The sequence below is a fragment of the Xyrauchen texanus genome, chromosome 2, assembly GCF_025860055.1.
Source record: "Xyrauchen texanus isolate HMW12.3.18 chromosome 2, RBS_HiC_50CHRs, whole genome shotgun sequence".
NCBI classification, from domain to species: Eukaryota; Metazoa; Chordata; class Actinopteri; order Cypriniformes; family Catostomidae; genus Xyrauchen; species Xyrauchen texanus.
The window spans coordinates 18,190,147-18,211,381 of record NC_068277.1 but is presented as its reverse complement, the minus strand read 5'-3'; the positions used below and the strand labels follow the sequence as shown (position 1 = coordinate 18,211,381).

Sequence of the window (21,235 nt, the reverse complement as noted above, 5' to 3'; positions counted from 1 at the left end):
ACGCCTATTCATAAATATGTTGCCGAAGCTTATATGACAGTATGTGGTTCCAGAGAGATTCCTATTATTACAGTTCATAGGCTATTCACGATTATAAACTAACACACCAAGCAAGAGCAGAAGTGTTGTAAACGATAGCGGATGAAAGTGGCTTTAGTGAAAGTGACATACTGGAGGTATCGTGACGGCTTGATAAAAAGCTTAGGAAGGAATACATTAAAATATTTGATGGTTTGCTGTGACGTGATAAGTGCGGGGGAAATGCCTGAGAATGTTGTTGTATTGCGTGTCATGATTACGCGCCACTCTGGTTATAGGAGAACATGTGCACTTCATTGAGAACAGTTTTTAAATATTGCTGGTTTCAGGGCAAATATTTTCCTTCAGTAGCCTTTTTCTCCTATTGTTTGTTCTTTTTTTTTATGTTGTAATTGCGTGTTTTGCGCAAGTTGCGCATACAGTTGCGCAACACCATTTTATTACACGCTGTTGTCAGGTCAATAAGTGGTGCATCTTTGCTTTACAGAACTGCAGTCTATAACTAAAATTGTAATAATGAAAACATTTAGAATTGTAAGACTGATTGTTTTATTGCTGCAGTGGGATATCAAGCCACAAAGTTTGGAAAATTGCTCTGAAGAACTTGGGTTTGCTGTTTTTCTGAGGACATCTTAAAGAAAATTTCCAGGATCAAAACAATTTAAGCTCAGTTGACAGCATTTGTGGCATAGTGTTGATTATCACAAAAAATAAATTTGACTCGTCCCTCCTTTTCGATTTTTGCTTTTTTTAAAGAAGTTACATTGAGGCACTTCCAATGGAGATGAATGCGGCCAATTTTGGGAGGTTTTAAAGGAAGAAACATGAATCTTTTAATTCTATAAAAGCACTTACATTATTCCTTCTGTGCATTATTTGTGCTGTAAAGTAGTCATTTTTAGTCATTTTAGGGTTCCTTGACATTACATCATAATGGCAATGAAGTTGTAATATTGACTATAACTTTACACAGAAAAGTTTAGTGAGCTATTTGATCACACTAAAATCAAGTTAACACATGTTGTTCACGTCTCATGGCTATACTTTTGAAACAGTGTGTATTTTAATATTTACAGATTGGCCCCATTTACTTCCATTGTAAGTGTCTCACTGGAACCAGATTTTAGCTTTTTTAAAAGAAAAAGAAGGGCAGGTCAAAATAGTTTTTTTTTGTGGTTATCAAAATTATGCCACAAATGCTGTCAATTGATCTTAACTTGTTTTGAACCTTGAATATTCCTTTAAGATGCATGGCTTCAAATAAATATATGCTAATACTTTCCTAACTCCTTTGGGTTATGGAGCTTATATGTTCACTGCCACAGGTCTGATTTGTCACAGAAATCCTTTTTTTGTGTTTATGTAAGATCAGAAAGGGAGGGGGGCTCACCAGCTGTATGTGTGTGGTGAAAATGTCCCCCATATTTATTTTCTCAAAACTTTAAAACGGACCATAAATCAGTGGCCAGTCCTAATTTGGAAATTCCTCGAAACATGCTCTTAAGGTCTATGATGACAAGAGTTAAACCAAATGTAGGTTTGCTTTAACTTATTGTCCCTCTCCCTTTTCTTTGACATATATCTAACAGGGTTTGCAGAAGAAAAAAAATGTGAAAGCAACAGGAGGATACTTAACCTCTAATTAATCCTCCTGGCCTTATGCCACCAGCTTTTAGAGATTCTACAAAACTGCACCTTATATATGGTACGCACCCTAAAATGTTTTTGCATTGAGACAAATTAGTCTTATACTTCCTGAGGTCTTCTGCCTTTTTTCAAAGTGTTTCGTTAAGTGATGTTTATAATGGATTTGTCAAAGTCTTTGGTCCCGGATGAACTAAGGGAAGATAGATGTACATACTTTATGGAATAGACACTTGAAATGTAATTGTCAGAGTTCTTCTATGTTTGCATCGTGTAAGTCAAAGCATTGATTTAAATAACAGTTTGAATATTTGTAGTCTTTATTTAAAGCTGTGAAAAATAAGCTTCAGTAAACACCTCATTCTGCATACTCCGCAGATAATTGACAACAGGACTCTCTGTGGATGGGAAGAATACAGAAAACCTGCTTTCTTAGACTTGGTCTAAGGCAAAATTTATGGTGCGCTTGTAAGGTAAACAGCCAGGCTTATTATTTGGGGTCCCAGGAGGCTACGCCTCCCCCTTCTTCCCCCACCCTCCCTCCTCAGGGCTTTGATCAGTGCTAGCCGGTGTTGAGACGAGCTGAGTGGAAGTTGGAGGGAAACCTTGTGCACAGACGGGCATGTGTTTGACAGTTTAATACCAACAGTCTCACCATACTGCCCCAAAAGGAACAGCTGGACACACACACAGAGTTTTCTAAAACTTTTCTGTGGCATTAAGTGCCTTTTTCTTCTTTTTTTTTTCTTCTTTTTTTTTTTGGAAGACCGTATTATTCATTTGCGCTCTCACAGCTGTTGTATATTACACATGTTGCCTCTCTGTCTCACTTAGAGGGTTACTTGCTTTCTCATATGCATTTCTCACAGATTTATAATTTAATTTGGAAGAATGTATTTATTTATTTATTTTTTGCTGTCTTGTGATGAGGTTCCATTTCATTAGGGGTGCTTTTGTGGACATGGCATATGATGTTTCCCAATTTCTAAAATCATGGGTACCTGGACATGTAGACAAAGGTGGGAGATGTGTGGCTGGGACAAAGAAAGAGAGAGAGAATATCATGATTAGCAGCCATGCTGTGTAGCCTTGGAAACCTGATATTTTGTGCTAGCAGAGGAATGAGGGGGATAACAAACCCCAAAATAAATGGAGTGAAACATTAACGATCATTTCACCTGCACCCATCTATGCCAGCTTTGAAAAGTACACACTAAAATAAAAATGTCTGGCTTTTGTCTTGACAAGTGGCTACCTATAATTTAGCAGTGGAAAAGTTTGGTGTTTTAAAGCTGTCACCCACAACCAGACCAGCATTGACTGACAATCCAAGGTCAATTAAGCATCACATTCAGTCATATACCAGAGAAAACGAATGCCCACACAGAGCGAATATAGTCCGTATTATGTCTATAAATTATTTTCATATTTACACAGCAGAATGTATATCCTTATTGCTACTGATAAAATGGAATTGTGTCATGACATCAATGGATCATGCCAATATGCCTCTGCTTGCCTTGGCAGTACGTTTGTTCCTAATAAGTGGAAAGAGCTTAAAATAGCTTCCTTCAATTTTACTGTAGTAATCCCGTACAACTTTGCTTTTGCCCTCAAGGTGCTATATTATGGAGAAAATAGTAAGTTGAAGGAGAATTCAATATTGTTTTTTCAGCAGGGTGTACTCAAGTTTTCCTTTTTTTTTTTTTTTGCTGAGTTTACTGAAGAAAGCGTGAGTAGGGCTTGGTACTCCAAGGTCATCTTTGTGTTTTAAGGGCATTGCTAAGTGGTTACTAGGGTGTTGCTTTCTGGCCTAAGTCAAAAGAGCCCACCTCCATGTCTGTATTATATTCTGGCAGCTAAATATATCTTAGTTCCATAGAGCAAGTCTAGGTGGACTCTTTTTTTTTTTCTCCTGTTTTATCATCCGCCAGACGGATGATAAAACATTTAAGAAATGTTCTGGGTTCAATACAAGTGAAGCTCAAACATGGCATACTGCATTTTTGGCATACTGTAATGTTGATTACCACTAGGTAGGGCTGGGTGATAAAACGATATCAATATTTATCGCGATAAAAACTCCACGATATCGACGATAAGCTTTTGAGTAAATTTCGATATTTAGCCTGTGTTCTACATCTAGACATGCGTGTTGCTAAAAACGCTAGCAGTTTGGCTTTCTTATTGTATGTTTCCACTGGCGTGTGCTGAGCAAATGTGAGCGAGCGCTTTCAATTCCTTCCTATGGAAGCCGAGCATCAAGCTCGCGAGGTGGATTGTAAAATTGACAGCAGTGTGGGGCAAGCGGTTCCCTAGCGTTGGTAGTGGCTTTGTGCGGATTTCTTCCGCATCAGTGGAAACGCAGCCTCGGACTGTATGAAGTTGTTATTGCCCCCGCTATGCAGGTCACCGCTTTCCGGATCCGTACCCCAGATTGATTCAATCTTGACTGCAAGACATCATGACGACTTTTATGCCCTCTCATCGTCTCTAGTGAGCAGCGCAACAAAACAACAATTCCGGTTAGGCCTATATCATATCTTATCTTTCTGTGCTGTATTCTTGAATATTTTTCTCTAGCACTGAAACGCGCTTCACTGATGCCCTGTTCCGGGCCGTACCCGCATCCTCTTTTCCCCACATGTGCATAAACATGAGATGCGTGTTTCCAGAGCGCCTTTAGACCATAACGTTCTTTCTTTGTATATGTAGTTTTAATACTCAGCATGTTCCAAACCTTTAATAATAAACAAATAGATTTCTGTTCTAACTTTGTGAAATTATTCAGATTTCATCATCTCTGACAAGGATGAAAGACAAAATGATTCCTAGTTTGTAGTCTAGTCTTTCTCACTTTAATGAAAATAGAAAAATGGTCCATTCAGAATTTTACATTTTCAAAAGTTTCTCTCTGGAGATACCCCTGAACCCCCATACAGTATCATTCCTCAGTCACAAGGGCTTATATGCCCCCATACTTGGATATCTGTATGTGAAGAAATATGAAAATATTTTTAATGTAAAAAAAATATATATTTTTTTATATATACACATATACATACAGCTTCATTATGATTCAAAATGAACAGATCATCTAATAACATTCGTATCCAACTGCACTCAATTGATAAACTCTCTAAAATATTGTAGATCCCTCAGACACCACTGCATTGGCTGTGTCTGGGCCCCTAATGCAGTTTTGTAAAGACTATTTAGACTGTTTAGGATTTTGTTTTCTCTTCTTTTTTTTGGAAATTAATTTTTTTTTGCAAATGTGATAAATATCGAATGATATGAAAAAAATATCATGTTAATATCTTTTGCCATATCGGTGGGTAATAATATCGATTTTCTAGATGCATTGCAATTTTAATTTTAAACAATCTCTATCAATTCTTAAATCCCAAGATCGAACTTTTAATCTATATGTGCAACATATAATGAAAGGAAATCAATCACATTTGCAAAAAAAATTTTATGCGACTAAAAATTCATACATTAGGCAACTGGCTGGTAAATGTTAAGAATTCACTTACCAGTGAATTAATTGTATAGTTTTGTAGTGAAGTATTCAGCAGCAAGATCATTTCGCTGTGCGTTGAAAGTAAAAGTTCCGTGTAATGTGTTTGTGTCTAAAGACAAATACACGTGACCCATTTGTCATTGAATAATGTCTCTTTAATACCCTTTCTGTCCTCTACAGTCAATTGTTGATCAAAAACCACAACAAAAAAAGGCATTTAAATGTAATCATGTATAGAATAGATGAGAGAAAGCCATTAAAGTCGCTCTCATTAACATGCGCTCATTTACATATGCTGTTTACAGAAATGTTGGGTTTCCTTAAAGAAACAGTACCTTTTTTAGCATGTGTTCAACAAATCAATGTAAATACCTGTGACTAGTAAAATTTATATAATTAAACAAACATGTAACAAAATATTAAATATTTGAAGACAGACATTTACATACACCTTAGCCAAATACATTTAATACGTTTTTCACAATTCGTGACATTTAATAGTAGAAAACCTTCCCTGTCTTCGCTCAGTTAGGATCACTACTTTATTTTAAGATTGTGAAATGTCAGAATAATAGTTGAGAATATTATTTCTTTCAGCTTTTACCACTTTCATCACATTCCCAGTAGGTCAGCAGTTTACAAATTGTTTAAATTGAGTCAAACCTTTTGGGTAGCCTTCCACAAACTTCTCACAATATGTTGCTGGAATTTTAGCCCATTTCAGGTTTGAGGTCAGGGCTTTGTGATGGCCACTCCAATACCTTTACTTTTCCTGAAGCCATTTTGTTGCAACTGTGGTTTGTTTGAGGTCATTGTCCATTTGGAAGCCCCATTTGTAGTTTTAACTTCCTGGCTGGTGTCTTGAGATGTTGCTTCAATATATCCACATAGTTTTCTTTCCTCATGATGCAATCTTTTTTGTGAAGTGCACCACTCCCTCCTGCAGCAAAGCACCCTCACAACATGATGCTGCCACCCCCATGCTTCAGGGTTGGGATGGTGTTCTTCGGCATGCAAGCCTTACACTTTTTCCTCCAAACATAACAATGGTTATTATGGACAAACACTTCAATTTTTGTTTAATCAGACCAGAGGACATTTCTCCAAAAAGTAAGATCTTTGTCCCCATGTGCACTTGCAAACTGTAGTCTGGCATTTTTATGGCGGTTTTGGAGCAGTGGCTTCTTCCTTGATGAGCAGCCTTTCAGGTTATGTCGATATAGGACTCGTTTTACTGTGGATATAGATACTTGTCTACCGTTTATCCACCATCTTCACAAGGTCCTTTTGCTTTTGTTTTGGGATTGATTAACACTTTTTGTACCATATCTAGGAGACCAAATGCATCTCCTTCCTGAGTGGTATGATGGCTTCATGGTCCCTTTGTGATTATACATGCGTACCATTGTTTGAACCGATGATTGTGCACCTTCAGGCATTTGGAAATTGCTCCCAAGGATGAACCAGACTTGTGGAGGTCCACAATTGTTTTTGAGTTCTTGGCTGATTTCTTTGGATTTTCCCATGATGTCAAGCAAAGAGCCACTGAGTCTGAAGGTAGACCTTAAAATACAGCCGTGGCCAAAAGTATTGGCAGTGACATACATTCTGTTTTCTGCTTCAGTTGTTGTGGTGTTGATTCACATTGTTTCTAGATTATTGTGCAGAGTGATCAGATGCATTTAAAATAATTGAAAAAAGCTTCATTGGCCAAAAAAACGAACTATCACAAAAAAACCAAATTTCACAGTTTTTTTGGCTCTGGCACAAAATGACCAGCTAACATAATTTCACTAATATCAGCAGCACCTGGTAAAGTGTGAACGAGTACTATTCTGGTGAAATCACTCTATCATTCTGATTGGATTATAAGAGCAGACTGATTGCTATAAAAGGAGGGAAGAAGTGCTTCCAATCATTGTGTTCTTGTTGGCAATTGTTACCTCTAAAGAAAGACGTGCAGCCATCATCGCTTTGCATCAAAATGGCCTCACATGCAAGGAAATTGCTGCAAAGAATATTGCACCTGAAAGAACCATTAACCGGATCATCAAGAACTTCAAGGATAGAGGTTCAACTACAGTGAAGAAGGCTTCAGGACATTTCAGAGTGTCCAAGAAGTGCCAGGACCATCTCCTACTGAGGATTCAGCTACAGAATCATGTCACCACCAGTGCAGGGTTTGCTCAATATTGGCAGCAGGTTGGTGTGAGTGCATCTGCACGCACACTGAGGTGAGGACTTTTGTACAATGGCTTGGTGTCAAGAGGGGCAGCAAAGATGCCACTTCTCTCCAAGAAAAACATCAAGGACAGACTGAAATTCTGCTGGAAGTACAAGGATTGGACAGCTGAAGACTGGTGCCAAGATATTTTCTCTGATGAAACCCCCTTCTGACTGTTTGGGACATCTGGAAAATTGATAGTCCGGAGAAGAAAAGGTGAACGCTACCTCCTGAGTCCTGTGTCGTGCCAACAGTGAAGCATCCTGAGACCATCCATGTGTTGGGTTGTTTTTCATCTAAGGGAATGGGCTCCACAATTCTGGCTGAATGGTATCAAAACGTCCTGCAAGAGCAACTTCGCCCAAGGAGCAATTTGGTGATGATCCGTGCATTTTCCAGCATGATGGAGCAACGTGTCTCAAGGCAAGTGTGATAATGAAGTGGCTCCGAGATCATTACATTGAAATTTTGTATCCATGGCTAGGCAACTCCCTGGATCTTAATCCCATAGAGAACTTGTGGTCAATCCTCAAAAGGCAAGTGGACAAGCAGAAGCCTACAAATTGTGATCAAATCTGATAATAATAAGGCAAGAATGGATCGCCATCAGTCAGGATTTGGCCCAGAAGCTGGTATCCAGCATGCCAGAGCGATTTGCAGAGGTGTATGAAGAACAAGGGTCAACAATGTAAATATTGACTCTTTGCATATATTGAATGTTTTGCAATGTTTGAATGTTAAAAGCTTTTAAAACTTATGAAATGCTTATCATTGTTTTAGAGTATACCATAGAAACAAGTGAAAAAATAATCTGCAAATACTGAAGTAGCAAACTTTGCAAAACACAAAATTTATGACACAGCCAATAATAATACATCCACAGTACACCTCCAATTCATTACACCTCCTGTCAGAAGCTAATTGTCAAGGTTTGATATCATTTTCTGTAATTTTCCAAGCTGCTTAAAGGCACAGTTAACTTTGTGTGTAAACTTCTGACCCACTTGAATTGTGATATTGTCAATTAATAGTTAAACAATCTGTCTGTAAACAATTGTTGGAAAAATTACTTGTCATACACAAAGTAGATGTCCTAAACGACTTGTCAAACCTATAGTTTGCTAATATTAAATATGTGGAGTGGTTAAAAAAAATAGTTTAAATGACTTCAAACAAGTGAATGTAAACTTCTGATTTAACATGTTCAATCAAATTGGGAAATCTGTATCAATACCCAGCCCTAATTACCACAGAAAAATATATTTGACTCATCCCTGGTTTGTTTTTTTAAAAAGCAAGAATCACAGTTATAGCAAGCAACTTACATTGGAAGTGAAAGGGGCCAGTCCTTAAATTCTAAAATTAAAAAGTATAGCAACAAGTTTTAAACATACATGTTAACATAATTTCAGTGGGATTAAAATATCTGTTCTGCATGATAGTTTGATAAAATAGCTTGCAAAGTTTTCCGTAGTTGCAAAGTTATGGCACCAACATTATATTGGATATAACTTTACACTGATAAGGCTATAATTTTATCACACTGAAATCATGTTAACATGTATAATGTATACATCTTGTGGCTATGTTTTTGGAACAATGCATATGTTAACGTTTACTGACTGGCCCCATTCACTTCCACTGTTAGCACCTTTCTGTAACTGCAATTCTTTCATTGTTTATTTAACCAAAAAAAAAATAAATAAATAAAAAAAAAATAAATAAATATATATATTCTGTGGTAATCAGCATCATGCTACAAATGCTGTTGTTTGATCTTAACTTGTTGTAAACCTGGTAAATGCCTTTTCAATAATCCGGGTTAGGGGTTTGTTAATCTCTAACCCCAAATTTGAGCAAGTGTAATAGAGATGCTTGCCTTGGCAAAACCACTATTTTCCAAGAACTGGATGAGATCATTCATGGTTTGAAACATGTTTTCCCAAAAATGTTGACACTATTTAGTCAGAGAGCCACGCCTTTCCTTTTAATGTTTTATTTTGTAATTTTTTTTGTATGCTGATAAAAGTCATTCACCAGTACCACTTTGTTCTTACTTTTTGTGGTCCCATAATGATCAGGTCAACATGTTTGCATGTAGGCATCTTTGTCTGAGACGTCTGTAGTCCGATCCGTAAGCCTTTTAACTTTGAGCCATCTCATTGGCTTTTAGCTGATCAGAAGTTGGGGTTATTTCAGTGTCTTATCTTGTAAATACACAGAAACCACAGAGTATGAGGCCTCCTCAGGCAAAGTATGGCTTGGATGTCAGTGGAAACTGCCTTCCTTTCCGCCCCTATTCTTCTGTGTGCTTGCCAGATCTCTTTCCCCCTCAATGGAAATGGATCCATCCTTGAGAGAGAGAGATGAACTGACTCCCCATGGAGTGGAATTTAGGAGCTTAGGAATTTGAATCTGACAGCTAGTGTGATTTATGAAATTGTAGACGTGGGGGCAGAATTTGGGGTAGTGCCTTTTGTCTCAGATTGACAGTGCTATGTTCTCGAAAACCTGCTTTTTTAACTAGTAAAATCATGCAAAAAAATGCATATGTGATTGTGATGATGGTAAACTTGATTGTGAAAACCATTTTAATGTATATACATGGATAAATTCTGCTCATTTGTGGTTCATTGATGGACTTTCCAATGGCTGATGCTGATAATAATAACTACTGAGTGGGGTGGACAATATATATAGGACACTTTCTGAAAATTTGTCATGGTGTCCTTTTAAAAATATGATCAAATGGCTACATCATTGTCATCCCATACAGGTGTCGTTTTAAGCAGAACTTATTTACACAATTTTACTGTTGATGAATGGGCTCTGTGTCTCAAAAGGGTTAATGCCAAATGCCTTCTTTTCATGTCAAGGTTAACTGCTTGATATATGAAACTGTCTGTTTTGTTTCTCAGTGTCTGCTTCAAATTTGTTGGATAAAGATGTCAGCATGGGTATCACCAATGCCTTTGTGCACATTACATTTAACAGATTTCCAATTACAATATGAGCAATTAATTGTATCTTCATTTTCAAAATATGTCTTCATGCGTGGTTGCCTCCTCATAATGTTATCTTCACAATTATTGTTAATTTTAGAAGGAGTCATTTACTGTGATTTTAATTTCTGGTATGGTGAGCTGTGAGCATCTTGCAGTCTTGTCATTTTCCTGTTCAGGAGCATACACACACTTGCACACATACAGCAAAAATAATTGGGTCTCTGGCTGGATTGCATGATATAAATACCCCCCCCCCCCACATGTGGAATACATTCTGCCACACATTTCTATTTCCCATCATGCATGACTGTCATATTTCTTCCCTGTGAAGGAGTGATCTTTTAACCATGCACATATCATTAAACTGTGAAGGCATGGCTGCTGGCACCACATACTTTGTTTGACCTGTTTAACATGTTTGTGAAAAAAAAAAAAAAAAAAAAATAACATGTTTGTGACTTGTGAAAATCTTGAATATGTTGCGTGCACTATATCACAATGTGAACAAATAAGGCTTCGTTATAAAGCAGTTAACCTCTAATTATTTAATTGTGGCATTCTGTGGTCAAATATTTTTGTGTGAACCGCCTAACTTTATATGGCCCTGCAAGGGCAAATAACACTGCACTATAACTACGCATTATGACTAGACCTATCTGTTCAAGGAAAACACAGTGAGACTGTTTTATAATAGTCAAAAAAACTTTGAAAATTAAGTTTCAATTGCTGGGTTTTTATCCACATATTCTTTATGATTTTAGGAATAATGCATAAAAAGTGTTTGATGGAAACAAATGTGCTACTTCGAGGTGGATAATTGTTTTTTTCATTAATAATTCATCTGCAAAAACTGTAAACACGTACCGAATATTACGCCTATCTCCATTATTAAATAATCGTCTGATTGTGATTATTTGATCTAACCGATTATTGTGCACTTTATATTCTAATCACATTTTACTGTCCAAATAAGAGAACGAATGGCGCGATCGAGTGTCTCATTCAATTGAACACTGACTGTCTCGCTGAGCCGCACTGCAGACACTTTTAACAAGATTAACCTCTTCTGAATCGGACATGAAACACTGTGATGTCTGGTTTTTGCAATATTCCAATTTTGTATCCAAATCCATTACTTGGATGGAAACATGGCTAATGTGTCCATAGTTGCTGTGTTTTGCCATTTAAAGGGCAGTATAATTTACCATTTTCCCAGCCAACCTACATAGTTTCACTTCCCTTGTTTCACTCTGCCATCTTTCTTCTCATATAATGAAATATTCCCAACTAATTCAACTCTTGAAATTTTTTTTGTTATGTCCATGTACATTTATTTGATAAGTAGGTGTACTGGCTGATTGCAGGATAATGTGCAATCAGCCAGTCATTGCGAAATAAATCTTTTGTTCATCAGGACTCCCAACGTGAAATGGAGTCCAGTAAATGGCCAGGTAAAACTAATACATTTTCATTGATAAACTCATTGATTTTGTTACATTTACAAGACTTTGGAAATACTCTCTAGTACTGCATACTTTGCCAAACGATAACGTTTGGTAATGGAAACCATGGAGTTTTCAATAAAAAATGTGTTAGTGATGACTTGGCTATAGTGTGGCCATATAAGGCCTTTCAATTTACTCATTGAAATATTACCTTTTCACAGAACATATGCTTTCTCTATTGTTTTAAAATGTTCAAAATAGATAGATCTCACTGCTCATTGAAGAAGCTTAAGGCAGACCGAGTTTGAGAAGTCTGCAACAAAAAAATCATACACCCACAGTCACAACAATGCTGCATAAACTGCCCTGTAATTGTTTTACAACGCTGCGGAAATTATACCTTCTTGTATTGGTGATGTACAAATGGCTATGCAGTCATGAAACTCCAGAGTGCCGCCTCTGTTGGCATGAAAGGAGTGGAAGAGGGAGAGATGAGGACATGAGGGATGGAGAGACAGAATGGATGGATGGATGGATGGGATGGGGAGCTTGTGAGCAGCAGTACAAAACCGGAACTGGGCCATAAATGCTGATTTTTCCCCTGGTGTTTTAGTGAGTCAAAGGGGTGAGGGGGAGAAAAGGAGGAAGTGGTTTATTGAAGCATGGTTTATAAGGCCTGTCTGTTGGCAATTCTTTCACTCCTTTGACTTGTATGTTTGCATGCCATAAAGCAGTTGGCTCTTGTCTTTACTCCACTCCTGTAAGCTGGAGTTTACGTTCTTGGCAGAATGCAAACAAGAGTACATACAGTACAATGCATTTTCACTTTCACAAAGTCACTCTTGCCAAATCGGATATCTAAAGGATGCAAGTTAAGTAGTTTCGTGAAATCTCAGGGGCCACAAAAAATACAATTATTTTTTTTTTCTTTCTTTTTTAATCAATGTTGAATGTAGAAAATATTAGAATCACAACTTAACTAGGTCATTGGCCATGATTTATGCCCATTTAAAAAAGAAATACTATATGAACATTTGGCATGTACATAGTTTTTAATTGGTCACTGTGGTCAACTCTCACTGTGAATTTGTAAACATGGGATCGATTTTCACTTTCCATTCTGCCATCTCTGAAATTGCAACAAATATAGCTTCAAAATCAATTGTAGTGAGAACTTTTTTGGCAAAAGTAGGAAGCCCAAAATGTTTTGTTGGTTTCTAGCAGAAGGAGACTTTAATTTGTAACAGTTGTGTTGGCAGGGATGTCAGACTGAAATCTGACCCACAATCCTCTTTTCTCACTCATGGGGAATCCTGATGTGATCATTGTCCACCTGGCAGAAAGCAAGAAGCTTAAGTTGACCCAAAAACATGTGCTGGGAAAACTGTTTACGGATTAAACTGTCATAAATTCTACACATTTACAAAAACAGAAACCCCATACTTTGAAACCTTTAGTTGTTTCCTCTTACCTTTCTAAAATCATAGGTTTTCGTAATGATATGATGATCTGATTTCTGACTTTCTCCTGTGGAATACAAATAATGTTTGGAAGAATGTTAGGGACTAACCACCTTAGTCACCATTCAATTTAATTCAGAATGCTTGCATGAACTTTGAGTTTGAATATGGTCGGACACCAAAAATAATCCACTTTTTTTAAAATGTCATGTTAACATGATTATTGCAAAGTCGGACTAGCAGACCTAGTTAATGTGATTGTAACTCTGCTTCATCCAGCATTTATACACCTTAAGCAGACAAACAATTGGTCTCTGTGTTATGCACATACATGCTCTGAAAGAGAGGTTATGTGTGACGTGTATTTTTAACAAGCCGTATTTGTCGTTCTTCATTCAAATATTTGATTAAGCATAATGTTGTGTATACTTGGATAGACAGAGGAAGACTGTAGCTGCTCAAAAAGCCAATGTAGTTTGATTATAACCGGGCATTTAAATGTACAGATTGTATGGAAATAAGATGCATTGAAAGTTAATTGTCTGTCAGTCCATAACTTTATGCCTAACAACTCCGTTTTTGTTTCACAGAAAGTCATAAAGGGGTTTGAAACCATATAAGAGGGAGTAAATTATTTATATTTGTGGGTGTGTAATCCCTTTAAATGCTCAGATATTTTGTTATTCATGCATTTTTTATATTGTATAAGAATAGGCAGTTTTTCCTGCCTCTTCAAGCACCATTTTAATAAGATGGCTGTGTTGAACCGGTGGGAGATGTTCCAACCGATAAGAAAATATTGTGGTGCATCTGTATCTGATTTTTAGGCCAATCTTCAAAGGCTTAGAAGGCCGAGATTGAATCTGCAAACTATTTTTCATATTTTCTGTGCTGAGTTTTTGGTGAAATTCAGCAGAATTAACTTTGTTTTTTTTTTTTTTTTTAAGCTGAGAGATTATTTGTGAACTTTGCTGTAGGGAGAATTTTGACTAAAATCCAAGCTTTTTGTGTCCTTATTTCAACCTTGTACTGAATTTTCCCCCAAGAAAGCATCAAACAAGTTGTGCCTTTATATACTGAAGACATAGTGTGTGTGTGTGTGTGTGTGTTTATCACTTTGTGGGGACCAAATGTCCCCATAAGGATAGTAAAACCCGAAATGTTTGACCTTGTGGGGACATTTTGTCGGTCCCCATGAGGAAAACAGCTTATAAATCATACTAAATTATGTTTTTTGAAAATGTAAAAATGCAGAAAGTTTTCTGTGAGGGTTAGGTTTAGGGGTAGGGTTAGGTTTAGGGGATAGAATATAAAGTTTGTACAGTATAAAAACCATTATGTCTATGGAAAGTCCCCATAAAACATGGAAACACAACTGTGTGTGTGTGTGTGTGTGAGCGTGTATTTATCACTTTGTGGGGACCAAATGTCCCCATAAGGATAGTAAAACCCGAAATTTTTGACGTTGTGGGGACATTTTGTCAGTCCCCATGAGGAAAACAGCTTATAAATCATACTAAATTATGTTTTTTGAAAATGTAAAAATGCAGAATGTTTTCTGTGAGGGTTAGGTTTAGGGGTAGGGTTAGGTTTAGGGGATAGAATATAAAGTTTGTACAGTATAAAAACCATTATGTCTATAGAAAGTCCCCATAAAACATGGAAACACAACGTGTGTGTGTGTGTGTGTGTGTGTGTGTGTGTGTGTGTGTGTGTGTGTGTGTGTGTGTGTGTGTGTGTGTGTGTGTGTGTGTGTGTGTGTGTGTGTGTGTGTGTGTGTGTGTGTGTGTGTGTGTGTGTGTGTTAAATATGCACTCAAAGTTGATCATCATTACATTACAAATGACTTCTCTAACAGGCCATTTCTTGTAGACTAAAATCAATGCAGTGTAAGTAGGTTGAATGATTTCATCATCCATCCATTCCCACCCTCCTTTGCAGTCATGCATTGGTGAGAACCTTTGATCCACAAAGAGGAGGGGAGCTTCTTAAGAGAGTATCAAATAGTGGAACTTGTTTTTTAAGTTTGCTAATGAGAGGCTGATGTGGTACAAAGTAACAATATCCCCATTTATCTCAGTAAAGTCTAACACATTCTTCCACCTGCAAAGACTTAAGACAGCTAAAGGGAATTGATCATTCATTTAGATGAACCCTAGAAGAATCTAAACGATGTGTTCATCTTTCTCTTTGTCGTTATCTTAGATTCAGAGCAAGATTTAACAAAGCTTCATTGGCATGACTTGAAAGGATTTCAATATTACCAAAGCATTCAGGGTTCTTGCATAGCCCGTTAATTGTAAATAACCGTAAAGTAAAACAAAATATAACAAAGAAAACTACAATAATAGAGTATACAGGTCACAATAAATAGAGGCATTAGCATATGCTATGCACTATTTTATAGTCTATATATGTTTTAGATAATTTGTATTCAACTTGATCAAACAGGAAGTCGAAATGTTTGTCGCAAATGTTCCAGTATCCTGAAACTGGACCATTATGAAATTTTTGCATTGGTTTAGTGTGTTTATCTTTTCTTGTGGTGCGAGCAGAAGCATGTTGCGTCAGCAGTGTCGTTAAAACTAGGAAGTATATGCGTTCGCATAATCCGTGATGAGTGCGATTCGGATGTTCCATTTTCCCTCTAAGCTTACATTTTTACTCTTATGCCGGTTAGATTTAGGGTTGGGATTCAGTGGTTGAGTTAACAAAATATGCATTCCTCTTCACTGTATTACATCCTTCACAGCTTAAAAACATATCTCATTACAATTAGCTTTTGGCTCCCCTCTGCAGGCATTTCACCTAGAAACTGGAGCTAGCATGTGCCTTTACTTTCAAAAACACATCCCGCTTCGGCCACTAGGAGCAGTGCTCCAAACATTCTAGTACAGTCCCTGCTGCTTATGCTCTTGCGAATTCACAGCAGACTGGAGTTTTGTGACGGAGGAAAAATATTGGCGGACATTATGATATCAAATGTGGATTTTTAATATTGATTTCATTAATTCTTTTCACTGATTGTGAATTATGGATCTTTTGTATGTATTATCACTTTTTAATGTGATTTGTAATTGGTTTAAAAAACATTGTTTGACTTAGTCACTCGTATTCGATTTATAATCGTTTTTTTTTGCATTTATAAACGTAACTTAAAAAAAAAAGTAACATTTGAACGTAATTATATAACATAAAACTTAATGTGCTTTTACAACTCACTTTTGGTGCCACTCCATGGACTGTTTCACCATTGATACTGCCATTTCAAATATTGGTAAGCACAGACCAATTTCAGCTGAAGGAAAGTCAACCTAATTTTTCCGATTTCACTATGAGATTCGTCTGCATGCAAGGATGTAGGGTGCCACTGGGGAAAAGGCCTACTGTTTCCTAATTCACTGAGATCCTTATCATATTTAGCCACTCTGAGTAATGTTTACCAGTCCCAAGATCCTTTTACTTTGTTCATTATCTTTCATATTTAAAAGTATGTTTTAGATCTCTTTGCTTTCTTTAAACAGGTTTCCTATAAGCAATAAATAATTTCAGAGTAATATGTGATTTGAGACTAGAAAACAAATGAATCACAATAGCAAGAATAGGAGCATAATAGCCTTTCTTGCTGCTGATGGGTATACGACAGCTGAGCTGGCAGGCTAAAATATAGCCTACCTTTGGAAAACAAAGCCTTGACAAGCTGCAGAGGGCTTTCTGCTGAGAGCTGAAAGTGTAAATGCAAGAAATAAAACAGTCCAAATCAGTCAGAGCTGTTTAAGTAGCTGTAATATATATGGCATTTTAATGAGAGATGTAGTGAAATTGTACCTCGCAACTGATCACTTTAGTATGTTGCCTATTAATGGATGTGAGCATGTTAGTTTGGTTCTTGGTAATGTTGCTCAGTTAATGCCTTTTAGGACTACTATGAAGGGTAAAAAATAAATAAATATTGGTGTTGCTTTTTGCAGCCCCTAATGGTCAATTACTGGGCTTTAGACCTTAATTTCAAGGCTTTGCATTTGTTGAATTGTAAAAATCAAATGGGAAATTTGTCAAGGGTAGAAATGTCTTATTGTTATTTATTTATCCTGTCTGGCTGGTAAAGGTTTATTGTCATCTTAGAATACTACTCTGACCACAATGCATTTTATTGACTCATTATTTCTGCAAGGAAAATTATACCTCATACACACATTATGGATATGGATGAAGCTTGAAATGTCCTTTGTTAAAGGTCTGTGATTGTCTGTGAACTTGGTGCATGTATATACTTCTAAATGTCTAGTTTTGATATATAAATTGGTCACCTCAAGGTCTTCGCATATTAAAGTTCAAGGTTTTTTTTTTTGCTTCATGGAACTATTGTGTAGCCACTTTGTGAATCGAAATCATTAGCTGTTTTTCAACGATCGGGCCAGTGTGAGCTAGGACAATCAATGGGCCAACCGGGGCCAAAATCGATCTGCATTTCCACCATCGGGCCAATAGCCCCGCAGCATTGCCCTAAAACCTGCCCTTAATATGCTGCCTTGGTGCCAACATCACACACTAGCAAGCAAGATAAGTTGGCGTTGACAACTAGGGACGCCGTAGTTTGAGATTTTGAAAGTTTAGATTTATTAACATCTAAGAAACAAATCGCGGTTTAACGGTTATTTGCAATGCAAAAGTACTGAGGCAAAAAGGACATCTCACAATTGAATGTGTAAGTAGACGTGATTCCTAGGGATACATGGACATGGAGTGCAGCTATACAAAAGAAAAACTGCTAAATACACCATAAATAAGTAACATCCCAGGTGCAAAATGCGCTTCAATGTAACTAGTGCTTTGAGTCTTCAGGACTGCATAACTGTAAGATTATTGTGGGTGCCCAACATGTACTTTATGCCATACAACAGTTTTGTCTTCTGCAACAGTTTAGTAAATTGAGCCATTGTCTGTCAGGCACCCCGCTATAAAGAATTGGCAACAGACTTCATAAAAATACTGTCCTTTTTGACCTGTCCTCAAAATCTCACAAATAAAACTGTAGACTATGCATAATAATGGGACATTGATTAAAGCAGGCTGAAGTCCAATAATGAATCAAATTTACATTTATTGTTGAATGTGGTGAATTTGTTCTCAAGCAATGCTTTAAATAATGAGGTTGATTTAAGACCCAATAGTAACTACACGTAAATGTGCACTCTCAGCACTCTTGAACAGTACAAAAAGCTGCATCTTTCACTTCATCTGTTTAAAAGCACCACAGCTAAAAAATATTAAACTGACTGGTTGGTTGTTGGATGACATCCTGTCCCATTTGTAGGATGTGTAACTTATGACTTCTGTCAGCATGTTTTCCATCCGTTGTCTTCAGTCAGTCATTCAAATGGTCTTACACAGCCAATTTTAAGTCTGGTAGATTGATTTCCTCTGTCTTGTTTTGGAGCTTGTGAGTAAGCCCCAGTTTCACATGAATTGAAAGTTCACGTTCAGTCCGCGACACCTTCCAAGCACCACGTGGCCGCCATCCGTAACCATAACGGCTGCTCTAACTGCCTAGGCACAAGCAAAAGAGATTTTACACCAAAAACAAATATATATATATATATATATATATATATATATATATATATATATATATATATATATATATATATATATATATATATATATATATATATATATATATATATAAAATCTCAAATTTTTGCATGTGTAAATAACACATTTCACAGTTTTTAACCATAGACACAAAATCTTGCGTTTAAAATAACATTACATTTTTAATCGCGGTCAATAGTGAAACCGTACAATCACAGCATCCCTATTGACAACTCGCCTACTGTAACTGCCATGGTGTCCCAAGTGGTCTTTCCACTAATAGCAGGACAATGTCCCAGCACACCATCCATGATTTCAAACCATGGAAATTAATTTTTTTGGGCACCGCTTTGTCCATTGTGCTTTTTAATGGATTTGCTCTATGCAAGTACATGAACACAAATACTTGTAGCTACGCAATCTCAATTTTATCCATTGTTGCTTTCAAAATGTGTCTGATTGCAATTTATAACACAATGCATGTATGGACTGTATTGGCTTAACTGTCATATGGGCAGTTTTCTCTTTCAGGTCAACCACTCTCATGGTGGTACAGTTTGAAAATCTTTCTGAATGAGTGGCCACACATACCACCTCCTATGATGTCTTTGCTTCTTTTTTTGCTTATTTAGTAAATACAATAGCACACACTCCTAAAGCAGGGGTTGAATCAAGTGGCTCACCGTGTCTATCACATTCACCAACACATGACCGTTTAAAATTTTCTAGAGATACTTTTCCAACAGAAAATGTGGGTGCCGTCAATGCTCATGTCTAATTCACTGTTCAGAGGCATGCATCGGGACACTGTCTTTTGAAACAAGTGCATGTAATGAGTTATCTTTTTCTCTGTTTCATTCAACTGAAAACTGTTTGCAAGAATAACTTAGTCTATGAGAATGCTGAAAATGATCTCCGATCATCTTGTGAGGTACTGCGAGTTTAGTTCGCTCTTACACATTGTGAACGCATCTCTGCAGGTTCAGTGATATACACTCACCTAAAGGATTATTAGGAACACCATACTAATACTGTGTTTGACCCCCTTTCGCCTTCAGAACTGCCTTAATTCTACGTGGCATTGATTCAACAAGGTGCTGAAAGCATTCTTTAGAAATGTTGTCCCATATTGATAGGATAGCATCTTGTAGTTGATGGAGATTTGTGGGATGCACATCCAGGGCACGAAGCTCCCGTTCCACCACATCCCAAAGATGCTCTATTGGGTTGAGATCTGGTGACTGTGGGGGCCATTTTAGTACAGTGAACTCATTGTCATGTTCAAGAAACAAATTTGAAATGATTCGAGCTTTGTGACATGGTGCATTATCCTGCTGGAAGTAGCCATCAGAGGATGGGTACATGGTGGCCATAAAGGGATTGACATGGTCAGAAACAATGCTCAGGTAGGCCGTGGCATTTAAACGATGCCCAATTGGCACTAAGGGGCCTAAAGTTTGCCAAGAAAACATCCCCCACACCATTACACCACCACCACCAGCATGCACAGTGGTAACAAGGCATGATGGATCCATGTTCTCATTCTGTTTACGCCAAATTCTGACTCTACCATCTGAATGTCTCAACAGAAATCGAGACTCATCAGACCAGGCAACATTTTTCCAGTCTTCAACTGTCCAATTTTGGTGAGCTCTTGCAAATTGTAGCCTCTTTTTGCTATTTGTAGTGGAGATGAGTGGTACCCGGTGGGGTCTTCTGCTGTTGTAGCCCATCCGCCTCAAGGTTGTGCATGTTGTGGCTTCACAAATGCTTTGCTGCATACCTCATTGTAACGAGTGGTTATTTCAGGCACAGTTGCTCTTCTATCAGCTTGAATCAGTCGGCTCATTCTCCTCTGACCTCTAGCATCAACAAGGCATTTTCGCCAACAGGACTGCCACATACTGGATGTTTTTCCCTTTTCACACCATTCTTTGTAAACCCTAGAAATGGTTGTGTGCGAAAATCCCAGTAACTGAGCAGATTGTGAAATACTCAGACCGGCCCGTCTGGCACCAACAACGATGCCACGCTCAAAATTGCTTAAATCACCTTTCTTTCCCATTCTGACATTCAGTTTGGAGTTCAGGAGATTGTCTTGACCAGGACCACACCCCTAAATGCATTGAAGCAACTGCCATGTGATTGGTTGATTAGATAATTGCATTAATGAGAAATTGAACAGGTGTTTCTAATAATCCTTTAGGTGAGTGTATACAGGTGTCTTTGTATTAAAAAAACAAAGACGAAAGTGATTAAATCATAAGGTAATACAAGACACATTCGCCTTGAACCTA

At 37.3% G+C, this 21,235-nt stretch overlaps 1 protein-coding gene across 2 annotated transcripts in view; it reads left to right on the top strand.

Moving 5' to 3' along the window:
- mllt3 (MLLT3 super elongation complex subunit) overlaps positions 1 to 21,235 on the top strand; it is a 74,206-nt gene that overhangs the window by 1,341 nt on the left and 51,630 nt on the right. The gene's annotated exons all lie outside the window — the stretch shown is intronic.